The sequence below is a fragment of the Podarcis liolepis genome (assembly GCF_965112155.1).
Source record: "Podarcis liolepis genome assembly, chromosome: 8".
NCBI lineage: Eukaryota > Metazoa > Chordata > Lepidosauria > Squamata > Lacertidae > Podarcis > Podarcis liolepis.
In genome coordinates this window covers 30,640,973-30,664,322 of record NC_139560.1, presented here as the reverse complement: position 1 = coordinate 30,664,322, position 23,350 = coordinate 30,640,973, and the positions used below count along the sequence as shown (strand labels likewise).

Here is a 23,350-nt window from a genome sequence, read left to right as displayed (position 1 = left end):
GGTCCAGATGGTATTCCTGAAGAACAACATTTCCACCTCTTGGCCTACAGGGCGCAACTTGGTTCCATCTTATCTCACATGCAACACTAACTTATCAGCAAACAATGCAAATATGTCTAACTATGAGTCATTTGGAAAACATTTATCACAATGTTAAAAATATCAGCAAAAAACAGAAGCATGGGTGAATGAATAAGAAAACCAAATAACATAAGAGACATGTATTTCCATAATTGTAAAACCAACCAGTGCTTTTTTCTGGGGGGGACGCATACCCCTAAACATTTTGTGAATCTAAGTTTGGCCTCATTGAGGGGCAGTATTTCAATACCAGTAGGAAAATGAGAGTACCCCTAAACATTCCCCCCCGAAAAAAAGCACTGAAACCAACTATTTTCTGTGTATATCATCATCTTTTTGTTATTCAATATATAAAGTGAAATTATTCATGATCTTAAAGTTTATTTCCAACCACTAGCAGAAATCTCATTCTATAGCCATACTATATAAGGGGAAATCTGTGACAATCTAAAACATTGTGTGTGTGTGTGTGTGTGTGTGTGTGTGTGTGTGTGAGAGAGAGAGAGAGAGAGAGAGAACCCAATTATATACCTTTTCTACCCATTAATCTACATAGTCTGAAACTCCAGGTGAAAATTCCAAGGAAAAACAGATATAATAAAGGTAGCTTACCTATATGAGCCATCTCATTCAGTCAACAATGAATAGATTCTGAAGATTTATTTTATTAATTTTGTGTGTGTGTGTTGTAAAATCAGTCAAAACCCAGTGGAATATGCTTTCCCATAATCAGTCCCAGTTTAGCAAGGTGTCTACAGTATATACATTCCAAGGTTACAGCTTTCTAGCCTGCTCTTCTTAAGCAGCATAAACAGTCTGCTTCATGTCCTCAATATTCATTCCAGACATGCATGTCCTATAGTCGCTGCTTTCCCAGGCATGGGTGTACAAGAACACTCTCACCAGCTGTTTCAAAGATGATTCAGAAACCTACTCTTAGTCCAAACCAAAGCGGCTGTTTTCCTTAAGTGACGTGATTCAAAGTTTCAAGCTATTTCATCAGATGTTTCCTTAACTTTTAAAAATAAATTAGATAGATGACAGATAGAGATAGATAATAAACATGTATGTGCACGCACACGCACATGCACACAGTATCAGTCCTGAAATAAAGTTTCAATAAGAACATCTTTCATACACTTTTATAAACTCATATGGAAGCCTCCTTGAAATGATTTCGTTTTGCTGGAGTATATCAAGAAGGGTCTCCAGAAGTGCAGATTGTGTCTGTTATGTACTGAGTTGAATAGGATCCAAAATGCAGCAGTCTGATTGGTCCTAGAACAATAGGATTCAGAATGCAGCAGTCTGATTGGTCCTAGAACAATAGGATTCAGAATGCAGCAGTCTGATTGGTCCTAGAACAATAGGACCTGAATGCAGCAGTCTGGTTGGTCCACAGGAGCCACCCAATCCAGCTCCAGGTGGTGGTGAATCCACAACCTGATTGGCCTACAGGAGAATCCCAGAATTAGCCAATCACGTGGGGCCCATTGTGTAAATAATGTATATAAAGCAGACATTCTGGGGGAACTTCCATTCCTCCTCACTACTATGAGCTGAATAAAGAGCATGAAATCCACTCTCGACTCCAAGTATATTTCAGTGTCTTTTAATGATGAATTTTTATCATCACCAAGATTTTCTGACCGACTGAGTCGGTCATGCGCAGTGGACCTTGTGGGTTTTTGTGTGTGTGTGTGATCATATCAAGAAGTTTCAGTTTTAGAAACCAATTATCAGGGTGTTTAGACATGGGCACCTCTCAAAGAATCTCCAGAGTGTTCTTGAATTAAATATCCAAAAGCTGTGCCATGTCCTACAGAAATGTCTCCTGATACAAATGAATAAAAATCTGACGCATTAACTAAACCAAACACCTCAAATGCTGTCCATTTGGTATAAGCCAAATGGGACACGGCTGAAACCCATGTCATTTGCAGAGATCCTAACATGTTAAATATAAAAACTGGTGAGCGTTTTTAGGTGTCTTATTATGGATTTGTTTTGAGCTGAGTTTGGGAGGCTCAAGCTACATTTGTGTGTTGTTCTGTCTTGTCTAGCAGGTGAGTGTTCTGGAGAGTTCACCACAAATTCAATTTACATATTAAAAACATGTCTGTGGGTTGTGTATTCCAACCAAGCTTTACAAATAAGCTTTTGTTTTACTTGGGGGTCATTGCAAGTCTTACATATTAGTCAGACATGGAACACATGAATGAGGGCGGGAAAACAGTAAGTGGCCCTCACTATAGAGCTCACTTAAGCTTTTTGTGCTTGCTATTCATTAAGTCTTCATAGCACAGAGAATATCTAGCACTCTGGTTTCCACCGGGAAATTCATAAATGTGCTGAAAAAACAAGATAGCCCATGTATTCAAACTTTATCTGAAAGATGGGGAGTTGAAGGAGAAACCATGATTTATGTCATCAGGGCCTGAATCTCAGTCTGAAGCCAACATATTCCGACACTGACTTTCATGTTTCAAATAGATAAAATAGCTAGAATTTCATGCCTTGGCTAGTTCATGAGAAATATTGGGAAGCATTAAGAAGGAACACAAACATGGAGCATCCTTTGTAAAGAGAGACCAGAACCGTGTGCATGAAACAACAGCTTCACAAAGTTAGTTCCATTTCTTAGAATCATAGAATCATAGGGTTGGAAGAGACCACAAGGGCCATCGAGTCCAACCCCCTGCCAAGCAGGAAACACCATCAGAGCACTCCTGACACATGGTTGTCAAGCCTCTGCTTAAAGACCTCCAAAGAAGGAGACTCCACCACACTCCTTGGCAGCAAATTCCACTGTCGAACAGCTTGAATAAGAAAATCTAAATTTTGCTATCAGGAGAAAATTATGCTAATAAATTATTATTATTATTATTATTATTATTATTATTATTATTATTAATACCCTGCCCACCTGGCTGGGTTCCCAACACATATGGCTCCCAACCAAATATTAAAACACAATACAGCATTAAACATTATAAACTTCCATAAAACGTTTTGCACAAATTTATCCTGCTTCTTAGACCCATGCAGAGCACTGAAGCCCTCTTGACCAGGAGAAATCTTAGGGCCAAATTACATATTAATTAAATGACTCAATCTTATCTCTGCCATGTCATCATAAGGTGGTGTTAGAGACATCTCTTTCTCCCCACCTCTCCCCACATTAGACCCCCACCCTCAGAGCTGTAATACAGAGGATACGGTAATTATATTGATATTTACAACTACATCTCTTTTCTCTTCCCTTCTAGCCCAGTTTTCTTTTGTGTTGTGTCTTATACATTGTAAGCCTATGTGCAGGACGTGTCTAGTTTCTCCCCCCCTTTTCTTGACCATACAGAATTTGGTGGATAATCGACACCAGAATCATGAATCAGCATCAGAATCAGGAAGGAGGGGTTTCTCCTTCTCTACCAACACTACTGTACCAGTGACATCACATGTACATACCATAACAAGAGTTACAGAGTGACAGAAGCTGCTATTGGTGCCAATAACAGCCTCTCTTGTGGGGGGAACAACAAGCTCCAGGGGAATTTTCTATTTTTACATTTTTTTTGCCAGAAACATCAGGAGGCATTCAATGTAGCTCAAAACTGGGTCAGCATAAGTATTTCTGCTTTGCAAATGGAACAATCTGCCCTTTCCTCTCGCTGTGTGCTGTTCTGATGGTTCTCCTGATCTTGGCAGATCCAGTTTGTGGGCCACAGGGGGAAATGCCCTGTTGCACTAGCAAAAGTCCGCTGGCTTCCACTGGCAGAGCTCTCGAGTTGTCTCCCGCCCATGTTGTGAACAGAAAGGGATAGCCTCTGTTGTGCTGTATTGCTAGTCCTGAGTCACACACGCGGAGAGAGAAATATGTTTATTAGAAAGGTGTACTATACATGATCTGGTAGTCAACTTATCATAGAAGGAACGTAGCATAGCAGCGCTGCAAAAGCTCCCAAATTCAATGCTGGGTATTTCCAGGTGGGGCTTGCAAAAACTCCTGGAAGCTGTGCGAATCAGAGTGGATAAGTCTAGATCTGGGATAATGCTCTGACTCAGAATAAGGCAGATTCCCATGTAATTTGGTCCTCATTCAACACACCCTCTGCTATTTAGGTTTCAACAGACATTGTCTAATACATGGGTAGGCAAACTAAGGCCCAGGGGCCGGATCCGGCCCAATTGCCTTCTCAATCCGGCCTGCGGACGGTCTGGGAATCAGCGTGTTTTACATGAGTAGAATGTGCCCTTTTATTTAAAATGCACCTCTGGGTTATTTGTGGGGCCTGCCTGGTGTTTTTACATGAGTAGAATGTGTCCTTTTATTTAAAATGCATCTCTGGGTTATTTGTGGGGCATAGGAATTTGTTCATTCCCCCCCCCCCCAAAAAAAATATAGTCTGGACCCACACAAGGTCTGAGGGACAGTGGACCGGCCCCCTGCTGAAAAAGTTTGCTGACCCCTGGTTTAATACTTTCAAGCTCATCTTCTCTTGCATGAATGTACAGTGGAACCTCGGGTTACAGACGCTTCAGGTTACAGATGCTTCAGGTTACAGACTCCGCTAACCCAGAAATAGCGTTTCAGGTTAAGAACTTTGCTTCAGGATAAGAACAGAAATCGCGCGGCAGTGTGGCAGCAGCGGGAGGCCCCATTAGCTAAAGTGGTGCTTCAGGTTAAGAACAGTTTCAGGTTAAGAACGGCCCTCCGGAATGAATTAAGTACGTAAAGCGAGGTACCACTGTGAGTGTTTATGAAGATCTGTTTCAGAGGCTCTGCTCCATTGTCTGAGGGTTCCCCAGGATCTTGTTTTCTTCACCATGTGCCAAAGGTCTGGGGGAGGTATGTTCTGCTCCCTAGATAGTAGGCTTCCAGCAGCAATTTACAAGTATTTTATTTCAGAGATCTGCTCAAATAGGATTGCTTTCTGTTGTTGGCTTGTCTGTTTTATGGCTTTATACGACTTACATCCCCTTCTCCCTGAAGTGCCTTGCACAAAATAAGAGAATGTAAATATTTTAAATAGCTGAGCAAATAAAATCTATCCAGGCATTTTTGTAAAAAGGAGTGGGCACAGCACAGCCAAATAACTTTTAAGTATCATTGGTTCCAGTGGAAGACATGTAATTACATGACATTAATGGGACTTAACTCTTGGATCAAAATCATACTTCATTTGGTTTACATGGCTTTACACAAACTGCTAAGTACAGTTAAAGTGCATTCCATCAGGATTAATAGGATTTAGAAGGCAATACATTTGGGGTGGGGTGACTATTTATTACCTGTTCACCAAGTAGGAAACAAGTCTCTATAGCGACAGTGAAACAAAGACTGTCACAAACTAAAGTCGCCACTAGAGGGAGCCCAAACTGTCTCTTGAATACCTGGAGAAATCACAATGTTCTAAAGACTGCAGTTTGTAAATCATATATGGCTTGTCGCTTGCGCCAACAAGTATACTTTAATGTGAAGTATATTTAATAGTATTTTTAACAAATTTTTAATTTCAAGTAACAAAACATCCATACAAGGAAAACAGAGCTTATTAGCTTTACAAAAAAAATAAAAAAATAGTGGCTGATGATTATAGTTTTTAGGAATATCTTTAAAGAGTTTCTCTGTAGTAAAAATAACTATTTAATATCCAGTAGTCTAACTTCCGATAGAAAAGTTTAGGTTTGTGTACTCTTCATGATTACAGCGGCATGGTCCGAGATATTAAGAAGATCAATCTCCGACTTGTAAACCTGAGAGATAAGGCTTTCTGTGATTAATAAATAACCCAGTCAGGGGTAATTTGTGTACCTTGCTGGCATATGTGTATAGCTTCTTAGTTCTGGGTTGGCTATGTGCTAAGTGTCAAAGTTATTATGTTTATGTAATATTTTGTAGAAGGGTGTTTTAAAAGATGGTGATTTGCACATGTTTTGTGATAGCGGAGAAATTCTGCTTTTATCAAAATAGTTATTAAGTACAAGATTTAAGTCGCCACCTATCACTCCTTCGCCTTGTTTACAATAATCTAAAAATTTCATCCAGAAAGTCCACTTGTGTACTGATAGCAACCTAGAAAAGTATACCTAGAATGATGAAGGTATACTTTTTTAGGCTGCTATTAGTACACGAGTGGATTTTCTGGATGAATTTTTTACATTACTGTAAACAAGGCAAAATTACAATTTACATATTCCATAAATACAATGGGATTAAAATAATTGTATGTCACATCAATATTATGAATCTTTACAACAATAACAATATATTGAGCAAGCCTATCTAATCCTCATTGATTTCAGTGTGACTAACTGTGCATCAGTGTGCGCAGCCATAGGGCAAACTAGAAATATTTAGTCAAAATAATAAACTCTAATTACTGCACATTGTAAAAATGGGTGACTAAAATGGAATGTTCCTGTATTTCATCATAAGCAATAAATTCATAACATAAATTCTTGCCCAACTCCCAGTTATGAAGAAATAATAAAAGATAATTTTCCATTCCATTCCAAATCAGATTGCTTCTGATTTATATATTATCTGGTGTTCAAGAACTTAGTGTGGGGTGCAAAATGTACAAACACACTCACACACACACACACACACACACACACATGCAGAGAGAGAAGTATAGCCTCTGAAAAAAGTGATCTTTTTTTAGATGTAGGTTTATAGGCATCATTCTGCATCAAAGGTCTCTGACTTACAATAAGAAAAGGAGCACCCAAATTCCACATTTAAGCATGAACCTATAAAACCAGTCAAATAACAGGACATTAAGAGCTTCCTTAACTGAAACTGAAATCAATAACAGTAGTATGACCAAAGAGACTAACCCAACAATGCCTTGATAAATATCAAAGTTTGCACTTGGCATTACTATGTTGTTGGCATCTGTCTGCCTTGAAAGACAATGGAATGTGCCTCTGGGAATGAAGTCAAACTGCTGGAGAATCACAGCGCCTGCTGTGGCTGAAAAGACCAGTAACTTGTAACTGCGGTCTTCTGCATTGTTTTTGCTGTGTTAGCAGCACCGAAGTGGCTTCTCCAGGGCACAAGCCTAGACAGTGTGTCTGGAGTTCCTGGGCTGCCCAGAGAGCAAGACCCCCGCTCTCACGGATGTGGTCAAAAGGAAAGCAGAGCAATACATTTGGCACCATCTTGGCTGCAGGAGTTGCCAGAAAGAGGTGTACAAGGTGCCATCTTAGGGACTCCACCCTGGATTTGTGTAGGGTTTACTCCTTCGTCTTTTCTTCTGAAGATGCCCTACAAGGCAGATTAAGACAAGTCAAGTTTCCTCAGCTCATCAATGAGGGTGCTATCAATCCCTACTTTAGGCAATTGCAACAAAATTGGTGATAATACCCAGACCATCATCATTCCCCATGGTGCTGATGTAGTGTCCATAATGTTCAGATTCTGAATGTAAGCAGATTGTAAAAATTAAACTATTGGGCACCAGCTTGGACACTCTAGCCAGGACACTCCAGCCAGATGAATAATACAGTCTGTGTATCACATACTTCTGAGAGGCTTTAAGGAATGAACTCATAGGTATTCAATTCAACCTCAATCCTGTATAGTTGTACATGTTCATATTGCAAGTGCACATTGAAATATTATCCCACTAATGCAGCGCTAACAGATATCTATTCACATTCTGTGACACAAGAACCTGCCTTACTGGAAGTCAAACTAGGCCAGTCCATCAAAACCAGCAATGTTTACTTTGACTGGTACCATTTCTCCTGCTCTGAGACAGAAGTCTTTCAAACCACCACAGTCTTTTTTTAGTTTGAGATGATAGGGACTAAACCTGGGACCTTCTGAATGCAAAGCATGTACTTTGCCAGCAAGCTTTTGTCCCTCCCATTCGTCTCCTGTCCTTCCCTCTATATAACTTGCACAAAATTATTGCACAGCTGATGGAAACAAATCAGATAGAATCAGACATAATTGGAATAATTGTCCATTTTCGGAATATGAAATGGAATACGGTGGATTACATGGTAGTCGGAGCAGTTTCTTAGGTAAATGGTATGCAAGCCTTTTAAATCAAATCTATTCACATAAGCTTCAATAGATAACACAATGGATAACACTTTCATTGATGTAAACAGGGAATCTGGCAGATGAGGTGAGCTTCATGAGTGTATTAGGCTATCACAACATAAACTGCCAGCAAGTGCAAAATAAGCTGTAAGGATTTTCTCACAAAGATCACGGCAGACGCATTGGCATTTTATTATTATTATTATAATAATCAGTTTTCTTCATGTGTACTTGCAATTCTGCAGAGGGGGAAAACATTCCATCAACTGAACTGAGAACAATTATATGATCAAATCCTTACTAAAATTGCTTGCTTGGCATGATATGTCTCATGACATCTGAAATCTATAATGGGCCAAGGATAGCTCAGTTACTACAGCATGAGACACTTAATCTCAGGGCTGGACAAAAGATTCCTGCATCACTGGGGCTGGACTAGATGTCTCTTGTGGTCCTTTGAAATTCTATGATTATATGAAATACCATTAGCTCTAAGAAAAATTCCCAAGGAGATTACACACACACACACTTTTGCACACACACTTTTTAAAGCAACAACGGCACTTTAGGCAGGTTTGCTCTGGATTCTGGTAGGAGATTTAATATACTAACAACAACAAAAAGAGACATTAAGGTGTTAAAGCAAAATGTTCTAGTATTCAGGGGCTCTGATATGCATCAAGTGTGTTTGTGATTTATGATTTATTTGTGATTTATCTACACACACACACACACACACACACACACACACACACTTGCATATCTTGCTACATAATGTAAGACTGTCGTCAAGCTGCAGTTCATTTGCTGTTTGAGCAAAGGGGGCAGTGTGGGGAGTAGGGGTTGGTGAGGTCTAGTGGTTGGGGGTTTGAGGAGACAGGTTGCAACTGTTGGCAAGTGAAGCAAACAGGGGCACAGCCCCTAATACATACCACACACACACACACACACACACACACACACACACTCTATTTATTTATTAAGATAGTCCCATACTGCACTTCACAAAAATGAAAACAGGGTAGTTAGCTTATAATAGCATGAATAAGCAGGCCTGGTTTTGGAAAATAATATTATGCTGGAGTGAGATGCACTTCAGTGCAGAGGTCTTCTCATATATGCAGAATATATATATTCCTGAAATAACTTGTTCCCTGTGATGATCTGAAATTGTAGTCTTGTAGGTGCATATAACGAAATTTAATCAACCATTTGAAAAGCAGACATGGAGGTTTGTCTTACTTATTGAGGTTGCAGACAATTGTTTTCTGTGCATCGGTTGCTTCAAGGATGTGAAGAATAACAAAATAGCTTGCTTGCGTAGCAGAAGTGAGTCATGTGTGTATTGACAGCACTTTTATCTTAACAAAATGGTCTAATGCTTCATGAAAATCCTATGTAATGGTATCCCTCAAGCTAAAGTTATATTTCAGTGACTCTTCGTTTATTCTAGGTGAGTTGCTTAACAAAAAGCAGAAGAAAGCTGCTATAAGCATTGACACAAGTTAGACAAGCCACCCACTGTCAGGAGAGGAGTGGTAATGTTTTGAAATTTTGACCACCAAACACAAAATGTATGCTAAGCAACATATACCCTAAACTCAAATGGTTTAGTAGATTCTTATTTTTAGGCAGCTGTGCCTAAGAAGTTTTTTTTTAATAGGGCTACACTTTGCAAGTAAGTTCCCCAATACATTCAAATACTAAATGCTTACTTGGTTCAATATAGCTTTCGTGTACTTTCTGAAAGGGCCGACCCCACCGTTAGGCAGAGTAGTACAGTCACCTGAAGTGTCAGATGCTAGCAGATGGGTAACAGCTGTGAGGAACTGAAGGACAAAACTGTGTGTGATGGGCAGGGGGGCTACCTTGTCCAGTTAAGCTTGCTTGCTGCCCTCAGGTGTGATAAACAGCCAATAATGCTCTTTGGTCCTTCTGGGTGAATGGGAATTGTCCTTTGCCACAGGCAGCAAAATGTTTTGGACCAGCTCTACTTTCTGATACCACTTTTGAAAATTCAAAATTTTGGTTCCTTCCACTTATTCTAAAGTCCCCTTCAGTTGCCCCCCCACTAACTGAGCAATAAAACGACAGTACTAGCCATAGTAATTTCAATATTTGCATTCACTGAGTTCATACCTCTAAATCTGAAATAAGGACAACTGTGGTAAGATGCTTCACATTTTGTCACGTGGATATCAGGGAAATGACTGAAAATGTTTAGGCAGTAGTCCTATAATATTTACTAGGGAGGACTAATCCTGATTGTAGGCGCCAAGTGAAAACATTTCTCTACATTCTGTGTTTTGTGGGAAGGTGGTTATTGGCTTGCTTTTGTTCTTGTTTTTTTATGTATCTAGTGTTCTCATTTTGTATTTTTATGTTGTGAAATACCCTGTGATCTTTGGTTGAAGGGCGCTATACAAATTAAACAAACAAAGAAAGAAATAAACAATTTGGGGCCTTCTATTAAAAAAAATACTTCTGGATCTGTAAGATGAGTAGCTTAACCCATTTTTGGGAGCCACGTGCCACGTTTTAAGAAGCATGAGGAAAGAATTGCTTGCACAATGCAGCTTTTTCAAGTTCCTCCCCAATGAGACCTCCACATCTCATCACAAGTTCTTGTTGGAATTCCCCTAAGTTTCCACAACAGTTTCTTTGTGTTGAATATTGGCACTGACTCTAATATCCAGTGTGGGGATTTCTACATTTCTGGTGTGCTTATCTACTATATATATATAGGAAAGTGGTTTTTCTGTCTGTCCTCCCGTCTGTTCTCTATGCAATTGGATGCCTCATGAGATACTACTGCTCAATTTGGCGTAAGAGTTCCTGAGGTGGAGGAGCTGGTTTTCATTTATGTTTGGATGTCAGATGCCATTTTGAATCAAGACTGTGGACCAAAATGTGACTTTGCCCAGTTTGCTGTGACAGTTCTAAACTGTTTTGATTTGGATGGCTTTGAAGTTATGGTTGCCCAATTTGGCAAGATGATTCCTAAGAGCAAGGACTGGGTTTTGTTCTATATTTGGATACTACTGGGTGCCCATCGTCTCAATTGATTATGGTCCATATCTAGGTTGGGTGTTCTCTAGGTCGGGTCAGGGCCCCGAGGTGGAGGTCGTAAAACTTACAAGTTACACTATATCCATTTATAAATCTCAACGTGTTTTGGTTTCTTAGAATTCCAGATCAATGCCATGTACTTTCAGCCTGTCTAGTATATATTTTGTAATTGTGTGCCCATCTGTTTTCTATGCATACAATACTTCTTAAGATATTGTAACCAAATTTTGCATGATAGTTCCTGATATCAAGGAGCATGTCTATGTTTTGATACAATGGGATGCTATTTTGAATCAAGATGTCAGAGGACACATTTAAAAACGGAAGGGTTTTTTTTAGTTTCTCAGAATTCCTGAGCAACACCAGGTACTAGGCTGCTAGTGAAACAATTATAATAGCATGGTTCCTTGCTATATTTCTCTTTAAATTATGATAATAATTTTTAAATGTGCACCTATGCATATGAATTTGCATTCTAACATTTTCTGAAGATCCTCATCTTTATTTTGTCCTCTTTTTTGGCAATGCAGAAGTGGCCACCCCTGGATTATTTCAGAAACAAAGAAGATGGAAAGAGAACCATTTCTAACTTATTAGTTATTACAAAACTGCTCATGGCACAATATTGAAGAACTATAATGCACCATCAATTGATATACAGCCAAATAAAGTCCTGAATATTATAGAAACGTCAACGTTGACTTATTAAATTCAGAGAAGGAAGAATAAATTAACTCAAGAAATGAGAAAAGATATATCATCTGCTTTGGGGAAAACATGCAAAAATAAAGATAACTGAAGAAATATTGCAAGTTTAATGGTGTTTGCTTTCAGTTTATGTCATGGATGCTCAGACTGTGACCACAGTTTAAATTTAATTTTGCAACAATGATGAATAAAAATTAAATGTAAAAGTCATTTACTAAATAAAATTAACACTGATAAAACATAGCAGAATGAATTTCTATTGTATTAAGATGATAACTGCACCGTTTCAAAAGAAAATGTTAGAAGGGGTGTCAATGGATGTTCTAATCCAATGCAAATCTTTATTACAGTCGTAGACCAGCATAAGATAAAAGCACCTCCATACTTACATAAATGGATGTTGTTGTGGTTGCTAATATTTGTTCATCACTTTCTACAAAGCTTCTCAAAGCAGCTTACAAAATATCAAAATACAGTCATACCTTGGATCTCAAACACCTTGGCTCCCAGATGATCGAAACCCGGAAGTGAGTGTTCTGGTTTTTGAACTATTTTTGGAAGTTGAATGTCCGACAGGGCTTCTGTGGCTTCCAATTGGCTGCAGCCAATCAGAAACCATGCTTTGATTTGCAAACGTTTTGGAAGTCGAACTTCCAAGGTACAACTGTACAGAATATCAAATAATTAAAATACAGAACACAGAAAAACGTAAGAATAATAAAAGTGTTCATCTCCAGACAGATGTTTGCTCCAATTTAGAGCTAAAGAGCATATTTTTCCTGGGAAAGGAGTAGGGCAAGGGTACCTAGAAAGTACAGGTCAAATGGAAAACTGCTTTCTAAGCACAGGACAAGCATAAGTATGAACAAGCCCAAAGTGATACGTCTCCCCTTTAAAAGCAAATTTGAAACACATTTCCACCCTCAAGGAATTTTGGACACTGTACTTTGTTAAGGGCTGCTGAGAACTCTGTGTGGGATAAACTACAGGGCCCAGAATTCTTTTTGGGGAAAGGGTGTGCTTTGAATGTGCTTAGTGTATAAGTAGCCTATATCCTTTTAGAATTGGCAGCAAACTGCTGCTAATGTAGAAGAAGCTTTGTATCAATTTACTGCAAATTGGCTTGAAAGGGAAAGAGATCAGTTGTTGTGCCCACATTTTAAGAAAATATTGCTGTGAAATAGGTGGCAAATTATGCATTTATTAACCTCAACATATCCAAATGGACTTGATGGAAACCCCAAATATTTGGATAATTGGGAATTTGGCAAAAAATTACACCTCCTGACAGCAGCAGATGAAGTGTTTTGCTGATGATATTTTCATAGGTGGGTGGGTGTGCCAGGATCCAAATTTCCTTCACTTACATTCACTTTCTCGTTCTCTGACACTCATCAAAACCCACTCTGAAAGGTCAAGAGATTTCCCCCAAGAGCCATGCCTGAAGCAACATGGTGTTTAAAAATTCAAATGTACACATTACAGTCCATTTGTTCAATTTACAGAATGCGGGTTTAAGAGTGATAAAAATGTCCTTTGCAGACAACAGAATGGAAACTGCCAGAATGACAGTTATCATAAGTATTTTGTGTGACAGACTCTTCAGCTCCAGGCACTTTATGGGCAGAGTTTTAATTGCTTTCATTGACCATGCAAAAGACAACTTCCAATGCAAGTCAATGCCCAGGAGGTTATCGCCCATCAGAGACCGCAATATAATTTCATGGATGCTTATTACTGGCTCAGACTACCCCCCCCCCCCCCGTTGCCTAGTTAAGTTGAAAGGTGTGAACGGCTGTCATGGTGTTTAATAGCAACTGTACTGGGCAAAGTACACCGTTCTTGAGAATTGCTTTCATTCTCAGAAAGGCAGAATGTCTAGCCTGCCATTCTCATGTTCTCTCCAATACTGTCCTTTTGGGGAAAGCAGTTTTGCAGCTCTTCAGGCTCCTTCCTTTCAACAAGCTGTTAAGGGAAACTCCCTTGCGGTTTGCCTTGGAGCGCTCTCTTCCTCTCAGTCAGCCGCCGCCATCACCTCTGACTCCTTTCTCTAGTGTAGCACAAACAGTGTCTGAAACAGTTGAGCAGCCTCAGTAATAGAAAAGCAAAATGCTTTTAGATCAGTTTCCTGCGTACAGGCTTGGTAGATTCAGAGCTGGGAGACATGGGTCCAGGCCTCATTTTTGCGATGGGTGGCCATTGGGTGGCCTAGTTCACAACAGCATCGATCAAGCTTAGTAACTTACTCGTAAAATGGGAACTGGAAGTAACCTACATTGTTAATAGTGACTGAGGCAGATGTGTTCTAACACAGAGCCTGGGAGCCAGAAGTGGCCTTCCAAGCCACTGGAATCTGACCCAGAGATAAAGTGCAGTGCTTGGTATTTAGAGTGTGGTCTAAAGAGCAAACAAAATTCTGCTGATCTCAGGGCTGTGATCAGAGGGGTGGGGGAATAATGCCTCTGTCTGCTTTTTAAGAGATCCACTCTCAACAGCAGGCAGGAGGATCTTGTTGTCAGGAGCTTGTTCTACATCGAGTAGGACCTTGGTAGAGACACATGCTGACTGGCATGTTCCCTCCCTTCTGGTCGATCATTTGAGAGCTTCAAAAGCTTTCTTCTGCCCGAACATCACAGTGACCGATGCCAACAGACATCGGCACACTTAGGGATCCGCAGAGTCTTCGCAGCTTGCGTGACAGACCTCAGCAACTCAACATTTTGGCTAATCTACTTTATTTACATAAAAACACACACGGAGCACTGCAACATGGCTGCCTCTCTTTCTAGCATCAGACAGCAAAGAGGAAAAGAACAAAGGACAATAGTCCCACTTCACAGAACACAGTAACGCAAACATCCTGTCTCCGTCACTTCCCACTCTGCGGAGTCAAAATATACACCGTCATGTGATAGACAGAAATCCCATGACTGCAATCACGGAGCAGGAATTCTAACACTTTTATCTATGGCCTCAGTGCTAAGCGCCACAGCACTGAGAACAAGGAGAACCCTTTGTCTGCTCTTTGAGAGTAAAAGGAGTGTGTGTGTGTGTGTGTGTGTGTGTGTAAATGTTGCCCTTTCCTTTGCACAAATCCTCCAATGCAAACTAAAAGACAGGGCTTCCAGCCCTCTCCACCCAGCACTTGGATCAGGGGGAGGGGAGAAATGCTGCCTTTTACTCTAGCAGAAGGAGTTGTGCAACGTCAAATGGCCCATTCCAAGCCACCCCATCCTTCTAACACAAGGAACTCTCTTCTGCTGCAATGTCTCCCAATTACTAGTGCATGCATATGTTACACACTAGTATATAATCACACCTGAGCCCTCATAGGTTGTCACCTTGGAAACCACAGCAGAATATCAGTGCAACCACTCGACTCATTCTTTGTAACTAGGTGTGCTGGAAACCTGAATTAAGCTTTATTGGTGGTTAAAATATTTGTGCAGTATTGACTTTCCAGAAGCTAGGCTGAGTAATAAATTGTGAGTCTCCATGGCTAAGAACCCAGTACCAGTTTTTCCCGTCATGCTATTAACCGCAATGCTGTATACAGCACTGATGTGATAGATTTCACCTGTCAAATCCAGCAAACATAGTTGCGTGGGTTCGGTGTCATAATGTATCAGGCTTAAATTCCGATGTGCTTGAGAGAAGGGGGTTAAATCCTGTATCGCAAAAAGGACATACACAGATTTCATTTTCTGCCTTGGGAATGCAACCGGTAAACGTGATGACTTTATATAACTCCGTCGATGAAAAATGACCAACCTGTGATGAGCAAACAACGCTGGCAGAAAACACAAGAGCAGACACATAATTCACAAGCCAGACAGTGAGAGATAAGACGTAGAATGAAAATAAGTGTGTGCCTTCATGTGTCGCTGTAAAGGAGAGAGGGAGGGAGGTTGGGAGTTGAATGGAGGTGGGGAAGAACAGAAAGGCTTTACTAGAAGAGCACATTGCATGCTTGGCATTTAAAATTGCCGTTCATCTATAGCTACTACTAGGGTAGCATAAGTGTGCCGAAATTCTTTATCAAAGTGACAGGTCCTGCTTCCAGGCAAAAAATAAATAACAGGAGCGATTAAAAGCATTGATACAGAACATCAGCCTTTAAAACCAATTACCTTTGTTTCATGTCACAGAATGCAAGACACGCACACACATTGAGCAGAGCTGTTCTAGGTATGCACAGACCGCATCACAGTCCTGAGGAAATTGCTCATAATTGGATTGCAGTGTAAGATCAGTTCCCTTTAAATAAGAATAAAATACCGCGAGTCACCATGCCACATAAAAATGGATATGCTCTAGACAAGGCTGCCTTCTGTCATCAGGCCATTTGGACATCCAGCTCAGTATTGTCTGCACTGATTGGCAGAAGCTCTCCAGGTTTTCCATAGAATCATACAGTTGGAAGGGATGCTGAGGGTCATCCAGGTCAACCCCCTGCAATGCAGGGATCTCAACTAAAGCACCCATGACAGATGGTCATCTGACCTCTGCTTAAAAACCTCCAAAGGAAGGAGAGTCCAAGGGGTCTTTCCTGGGCCTGTTTTGAAAGACCCAGGGACCTTCTGCTTATGCTCTGACGTATAACACACTCCCCACTTCAAAACAGACTTAGTATTTAAATTGGAATGTTAAGCATGTGGTTAACACTCTTCAATTGAAATATTGTTGGTCAAAAAAAAAAAAAAAAGGTTTGAAAACAGCTTCTCCATGTGAACCAGGAAGTGACCTCTCCAGATAGTGGAACGACTCTTCTTTTTTATATCTCTGCAGCTGCCATCTCCTGGGTGACAAGGATGCTGTTAGGCAGCTGAATGTGCATGCTTACCGGTACTTCATCTACTTCCTTCCCTCCCCCCCCCCCCGTGTGGTCCCAGGCACTGGCAACCCACGCTATACCACCATTGTTGAGAACAGCCTTTACCAAAGGTGTCATGGGCTTTGAAGACACTCGAACTCAGGATGCAAGGGAGAAACGTGCTAAAAGGAAGGCACATTTGGCAAACCCTCACCATGATCAACTCCCGCCCGGAAACCTCTGTCCCCACTGTGGAAGTACATGTGGATCCAGAATTGGCCTCCACAGTCACTTACGGACTCTTTGTTAAAACCGTGTTTATGGAAGATAATCTTCCTCGGCTACGAGTGATCGCCAAAGAAGAAGAAGAAAGAAGAAGAAGAAGCAGTCAGCTTAGGAAAATACATGGGAAGTTACTGTTCATCCATCGACTCTAGTATTGCCCACACTCACTGGTCGCAGGTCTGCAGGCTTTCAAGCAAGTCTCTCTCCCAGCCCTGTCTGGAAATGCCAGCGACTGAACCTGAGATCTTCTGCATGCAAGCAGACACTATACCACTGAGCTCTGGCCCTAACTTCTGCACAGGGAAGAGAGAGCACCATCGTATGCTTCACCTGAGGCAGGGTCAGCTACTGAGAACTACTTTGGATTTCCTATTGATCTCCTTAACTGTCCCCTGGTGACCCAAAGGTACATTCCTTATAGTGTGAGATAGAACCAGCCATCCAGATCAGGGTTCAGTTCCTGCCCTGAGTTTGCCTTAGCTTTAACAAAGCTTGCCAGAGAGATTTCTGCAAGAGCCGCAAGGTGTTTCATTGCTGTCATTTCAGCCTGAAACCCTTTCTGCTTCAGTGAGTGCCTTCCTCCACTCTGCTTCGGGTGTTACTGTGGTGCTTCTGCAAACAATTCTACAAATCAAGAGCTGTAGGGAAGAGTTTTCAAAGACAAACAACGTAAAACAATACTCCAAACAGACTTCTTGAATGAATGCTTCATATAGCAAAGAGGGGGAACTCAACAAAAAGCCCAGCATGTAAAAACAAAACAAAATGATGGTGTTCATTTCAGTTGGTTCAGAATGTGATTGACAAGAGTCCTGTTAAGGGCAAGGCAGTCGGCATTTGTAATACATTTATTACATCTGTGGTTGCTGGTGCCTTTCTGGACCCAATCCAAAGGGCTGGTTTTAAAGCCATTGAAAGCCCTAAACTTCTCAGGACCAGGCTGTTGAGCTACTTTCACCCATACTTTCCTGCCCTCATCTTAAGATCAGCTTTCCCACTCCCTAGGTCAGTAAAGTGAGAGGCCAGGAAGGAGAGGTAGTGGTGGTTGATAGGTTTGTAAGAAGGTGGGCAGGAGGGGGCTGGCTGAGGGCAGAGTGAGACTGGTTGGGCCGTGCTCCATTTGCCCTAGTGGACCAGCCTCCATTGGGAAGAAGTCCTTCTCTAGGGTGACTGTGCAGCTCCCTTCCACTGGACCAGCATCAAATCTTTACATTTCAGGCTCTGCAGAACAGCCTGAAGACACACCTTTCTTTCAACTAGCCTCTCAGGCATGATGTTCGTTAGTTGGATGACAGCCGGTTATGTTCTCTCTCTGCTTCTGTACTGTTTTGCATCAAGTGTTGATCTGGAGTTGTTTTAATGTTTTACATTTTGCAGTGTTGCGCTGCCCTTAAATCTGTCGTCTTGTTTGTAGGCCACTTGGGATGGACCTTTGCCCAGAAAGGCAGCCTAAAACTATTTAAAACAAATTATTTGTGTTCATTAGAGCCACAAATTCGCTTTGTGCTTGTGTGTATGAAGTGTGCACCAGCTGCCCTAAACGTGGCAATTGCTAGGTTTATAGGACTTTGAAAAACTTCAGAGAACTTCAGTGGTGAATCCCACAACACTGACTACCAACTTAGTAGAGTATTAGACAAATTCATGGAGGATCATCAATGACTACTAGTCACAATGGCTGTGCTCTGCCTCTGTTTATATTCATGCCTCTGAACACCCATTGCTGGGAATCGCAAGAGGGAAGAATGCTGTTGAACTCAGATCCTGCTTCCATAGGCATTTGGTTGGCCACAGTGAGAACAGGATGCTGGACTAGATGGGCCATTGGCCTGATCCTGCAGGGCCCACACACACATGGAGAGCAAATGTCACCGGATGAGGACCAAAAGTAGCAATCAAAACTAATCTGCTCTCAGTAATGGAAATATTGCTTTTAATTCCTCCACATACAAACAAAAAGGATGATGCCAGTGAATCTACAGCAAATCATCCTACAGTTCTGTGGGTGGATTCAGCTGTAGGAGAGCCGCAGAAATGTCTTTAAGCCAGATTATTTACTTCTTGAGGCTCACATTGACTATACAGTGTGGGCTTGTGGGTTTAGTTTCATAAACAGTGTAGGTTTAGTGTCTACTCTCATACAGAAGTCCTAAGCTGGGCATGGGTGGATAGATTGGGGGAGGGGGTTGAGCAAGATTGAATAATTGTATGTGTTTATTATACTAAGTGTATCAGTCTATGCTAGCAATATTTGATACTCAACCACACTTTGAAAAAATCAGATCCCATTAGTAGACTGAATAATTTATCAGGTTATACAACAGAGTTTAATTGATGGTTGCATTGCTTCCCTAGATGTTACAATTATTTAGTGCTTTTGTACCATGCTGATGTGGAGAATATTCTTACAGTTGGGGTTCGATTTCAAAAGCCAGCTCCACGAGAATTAAATATGCATCCTGGAATGGAGACAGTCTCACCATTGTCCACCACATCAAAGATCCTTTCAGTACCAAATACCTTTACTTTTGGAGACCTGGGCAAAAAGCAAAACACAGATGCTATGCATAAATGCCTGCATGAAAATAAATGCAGATGCAAGAAAAATCCTAGCATACAAAATAACTAGCCACACAATCCTATGTACATCTCATCAGAAGAAAACTCCTTTGTATCCAGTGAGGTTTTTGCATCAGGTAAGTGAGCGCAGACTTGCAGACAATGTTGAATCCCCCCCACTAGCTACTACTTGGCAATTATCTGAGATGTGCTTTGAACAGGATACTTAAGAAGTGCTTAAATCTCTCTCCTTTGGTATCAGTGGGTCTTAAACTGTTCTTAATTTTGGCTGGTTTGTGGCTGGCATGTTCTAATAGATGCTGGGCAGGGGAGGGGGGAAATACTTTATTTTAAAATATGCAATCAATCCTCTTTTATATTCCATGCTTTTTTTAACAATATCCTTGTTAGCTGAAGAGGCAGCTAGAGGAGCGAGAGCTGGAGTCAAACCACATCCGGAAGGCCATTGGTTATTTCTTCCTGCAATAGATCCATAAGTTTCAGCACTGCATTCAAATTCTTGAATTAAAGACCAAGACTGAAACAGTCCCATTCACACTCTGTCACTCATACGCACTTTTTTTTTGTAGTTCTCATAACTCATCCTGCAGAGATAATCCTTACTAATCCCTAAATTAGTTTGGTATTAGCAAGATTTGGTACACTTTTGCTTATGTCAGGCCTTAAAATTAATAGCATAACAAGTAAAATCTATGTAATTTAGGTATCTTCAGGCTTTTCAGATGCAAATCATTTTTAAACATTTACCATACATTTGCATGGTGGGTAGTGCTCCTGTTGTGACCTACTTTGGATCAAGTCATGACCCCCTAGTGGGTCCAGACCCACCAGCTTAAGATCGCTAATGTAGTTGACGTATGTCACAGGTAGATCAACGTAATTTGCAACGAAATACTGGCCTGCAAGCGGAAGATTTCCCGCTGCTACATTGAAAGAGATGGTCAAACACATTCAATTAATTGTAAATCTAAAGCAGCTCTATACTAACATCACACCAGGGCTGGAAATACACCGCAGGTATTCTGTCAGAAAATCTGCCATGCCCAATGTCTACACAGCCAGGGAAGGGAAGATAAAGGCACAAATGCAGAAAATACAAAAATGGCAGAAAATGAAGGACACACACAGCTTCTTGGGAAATGGTGCCAATGCCCACCAATCTGAGACTCTGCTGGTAATGATGCCCTCAACTCACAGACATGAGCATGCAAGCCCAATGCCCTTGTTTGCATCACCCCCTCACAGCTCCCAACGTTTCAGCTTAGAATTGTTGCTGTCTGTGGATCTCTCTGCTGTGCTTGTTGTTGTCTGAGGTTTTTATGTACTTGCTGTAAACCACCCTGGATTTCTTATTTTATTTTAAAATTATCTTTATTGAGTTTATAAACAAAGAAAATAATAAGAAGAAAGAAAATACAAATAGCCAAGAATTTCCCATAAAGGAAAAAAGGTGGCATTTAAGTTTACAAACTGCTCATATCTGTGTTCCAATTCAATTAATCGTTGCTACCTACATATACAGTGGTACCTCGGGTTAAGTACTTATTTCGTTCTGGAGGTCCGTTCTTAACCTGAAACTGTTCTTAACCTGAAGCACCATTTTACCTAATGGGGCCTCCCGCTGCCTCCGTGCCACCGGAGCACGATTTCTGTTCTCTTCCTGAAGCAAAGTTCTTAACCCGAGGTACTATTTCTGGGTTAGTGGAGTCTGTAACCTGAAGCGTATGTAATCTGAAGCGTATGTAACCAGAGGTACCACTGTAATGTAATATGCCTATATACAATGTAACAAACAGTAATAAAAAGAAATGTGAATACTTCCGATTAAGTCCATAACACTCTTCCTGCTGTAACCATTAGATCCATACACTGTCTTCCTACTTATATCTATTATTTAATTTCATCATTATTGTTTTTTGTATTAATACCATATGTTGTTACTCATTCCTCTAACGTCAGAAAGCCTCTACTATTGCAGTATCCCTGGAGATATTCTCTCACCATTTTCCATTCCTTGTCCACCTCCTTTTCTGAGGCTCCTCTCACTGGTTCCATTTCCCCCCGCTAACATTAGATATTCTACCAGTTTAGCTTGCCATTCTATCTTGGTTGGAATTTTAACTGATGGAAGAGAGTTTTGAAATGAAATGAAATGAATAAACATGCTCCTTCACGGTGCTTTTCACTTTCCATCAACAGTTCTGCCCTATTTGGATTGTTCTGCTGGACTATATTCATGGATGGATCTGGTCCCCATGAGCATTTTCCTCCTGCTGGCGTATCAGGGAGCACCACTGGCCTATGTGCCTGGCATTCTGCTTGCATAATAGGGATTCTTCAAAATCCCTGAACCCTTCAGCCTACATAACTCTAGAACAGGATTGCTCCTTTAATCTAACTTCATTAGGCACAATGGTTGCCATAAAAAATGGTAATACTCCCAAGGCTTTTTCCCCTCCCAATATATTTTTTGAAGATTTTTTTTTTAATGGTAAATGCTCACTGAATTTTTTATACATCCAGGGAAAGAGTCGAGATTGAATAAAACTGCTTTGTCAAGACACAGCAAAAGTGCAGCTTTGGGACTTTCTAGATGGCAATTTCACTTTAATGCTTTTCAGTCAAACCAGCCAATTTATTTGCTTCAGAACTCTAAACGTCTGTAGTGGGTACCCACAGATATACGCTTTCCATCTTTGGGAGCTGTCCCTCTCTTCTTTTGTCATCAGCTTTATGCAACTTAGACGCAATGGCTGATCCACACAATCTAACATCCTGTGGTCTCCAGGAGAGCATCCCTGGAACCACTGGAAGCACCAGATAAGCACCTTATGCCAATGCTAGACCAATGGTCCATCTTGCTCAATATTGTCAGTACTGTCCAGTCAGTACTGGAAGTGGCTCTCCAGGGTTTCAGGCAGGGGACAATCCCAGCCCTACCTGAAGTTATCAGGGATTGAACCTAGGCCCTTCTACATGCATGGCAAATGGTCTGCTAAATGGGAAGCAGAAGGTGTCTATAGGTCTGCTTGCCCCAGACACTCTGGGTGGCTTCCAGCATATATAAAAACATAATAAAACATTAAACATTTAAAACATCTCTCTACAGGGCTGCCTTCAGATGTCTTCTAAAAGTCTTATAGTAGTTTATCTGTTTGACATCTGGCTGGCGGGCATTCCACAGGGCAGGCTCCACTACTGAGAAGGCCCTCTGCCTGGCTCCCTGTGACCTCCCTTCTCACAGGGAGGGAACTGTCAGGAGGCCCTTGGTGCTGGATCTCTGTGTCCAGGCTGAATGCTGCAGGTGGAGATGCTCCTTCAGGTATACAGCCCTGAGGCCATTTAAGGCTTTAAAGGTCAGTACCAGGACTTTGCATTGTGCTCGGAAACATATTGGGAGCCAAAGTAGGACTTTCAGGACCAGTGTTATATATGGTCCCAGTGGCCACTCCCAGTCACCAGTCTGGCTGCCGCATTCTGGATTAGTTGTAGTCACCTTCAAAAGTAGCCCCACACAGTAGTAGCCCAAGTGGGAGATAACCAAGGCAAATTCATCAGCCCCCCCCCCCCCCCAGTTCTATTTTGAATTCCATAACTCACCTTCAACTGGATGGGGTTATTTTTCTTGTTTACATTTTATACTTGCTACTGCTGATTTCTATCTATTTATGGTTTGTATAGTTGCTGTTGTGTTGTTTTTCTTGTACGAGTTTATCGTTCATTTTATATGTATCTTTATATTTATTTTATATTTT

General features: G+C 41.0%; 1 long non-coding RNA gene across 1 annotated transcript in view; it reads left to right on the top strand.

The window, feature by feature from the left end:
- The window catches only part of LOC310713420, a 35,961-nt gene extending 23,805 nt beyond the window's left edge, over positions 1–12,156 (top strand). Inside the window, exon 2 of the long non-coding RNA XR_014529223.1 lies at positions 11,740–12,156. This is a non-coding gene — a long non-coding RNA (uncharacterized lncRNA). The remainder of the gene's footprint in view (positions 1–11,739) is intronic.
- Positions 12,157–23,350: the final 11,194 nt, after the last annotated feature.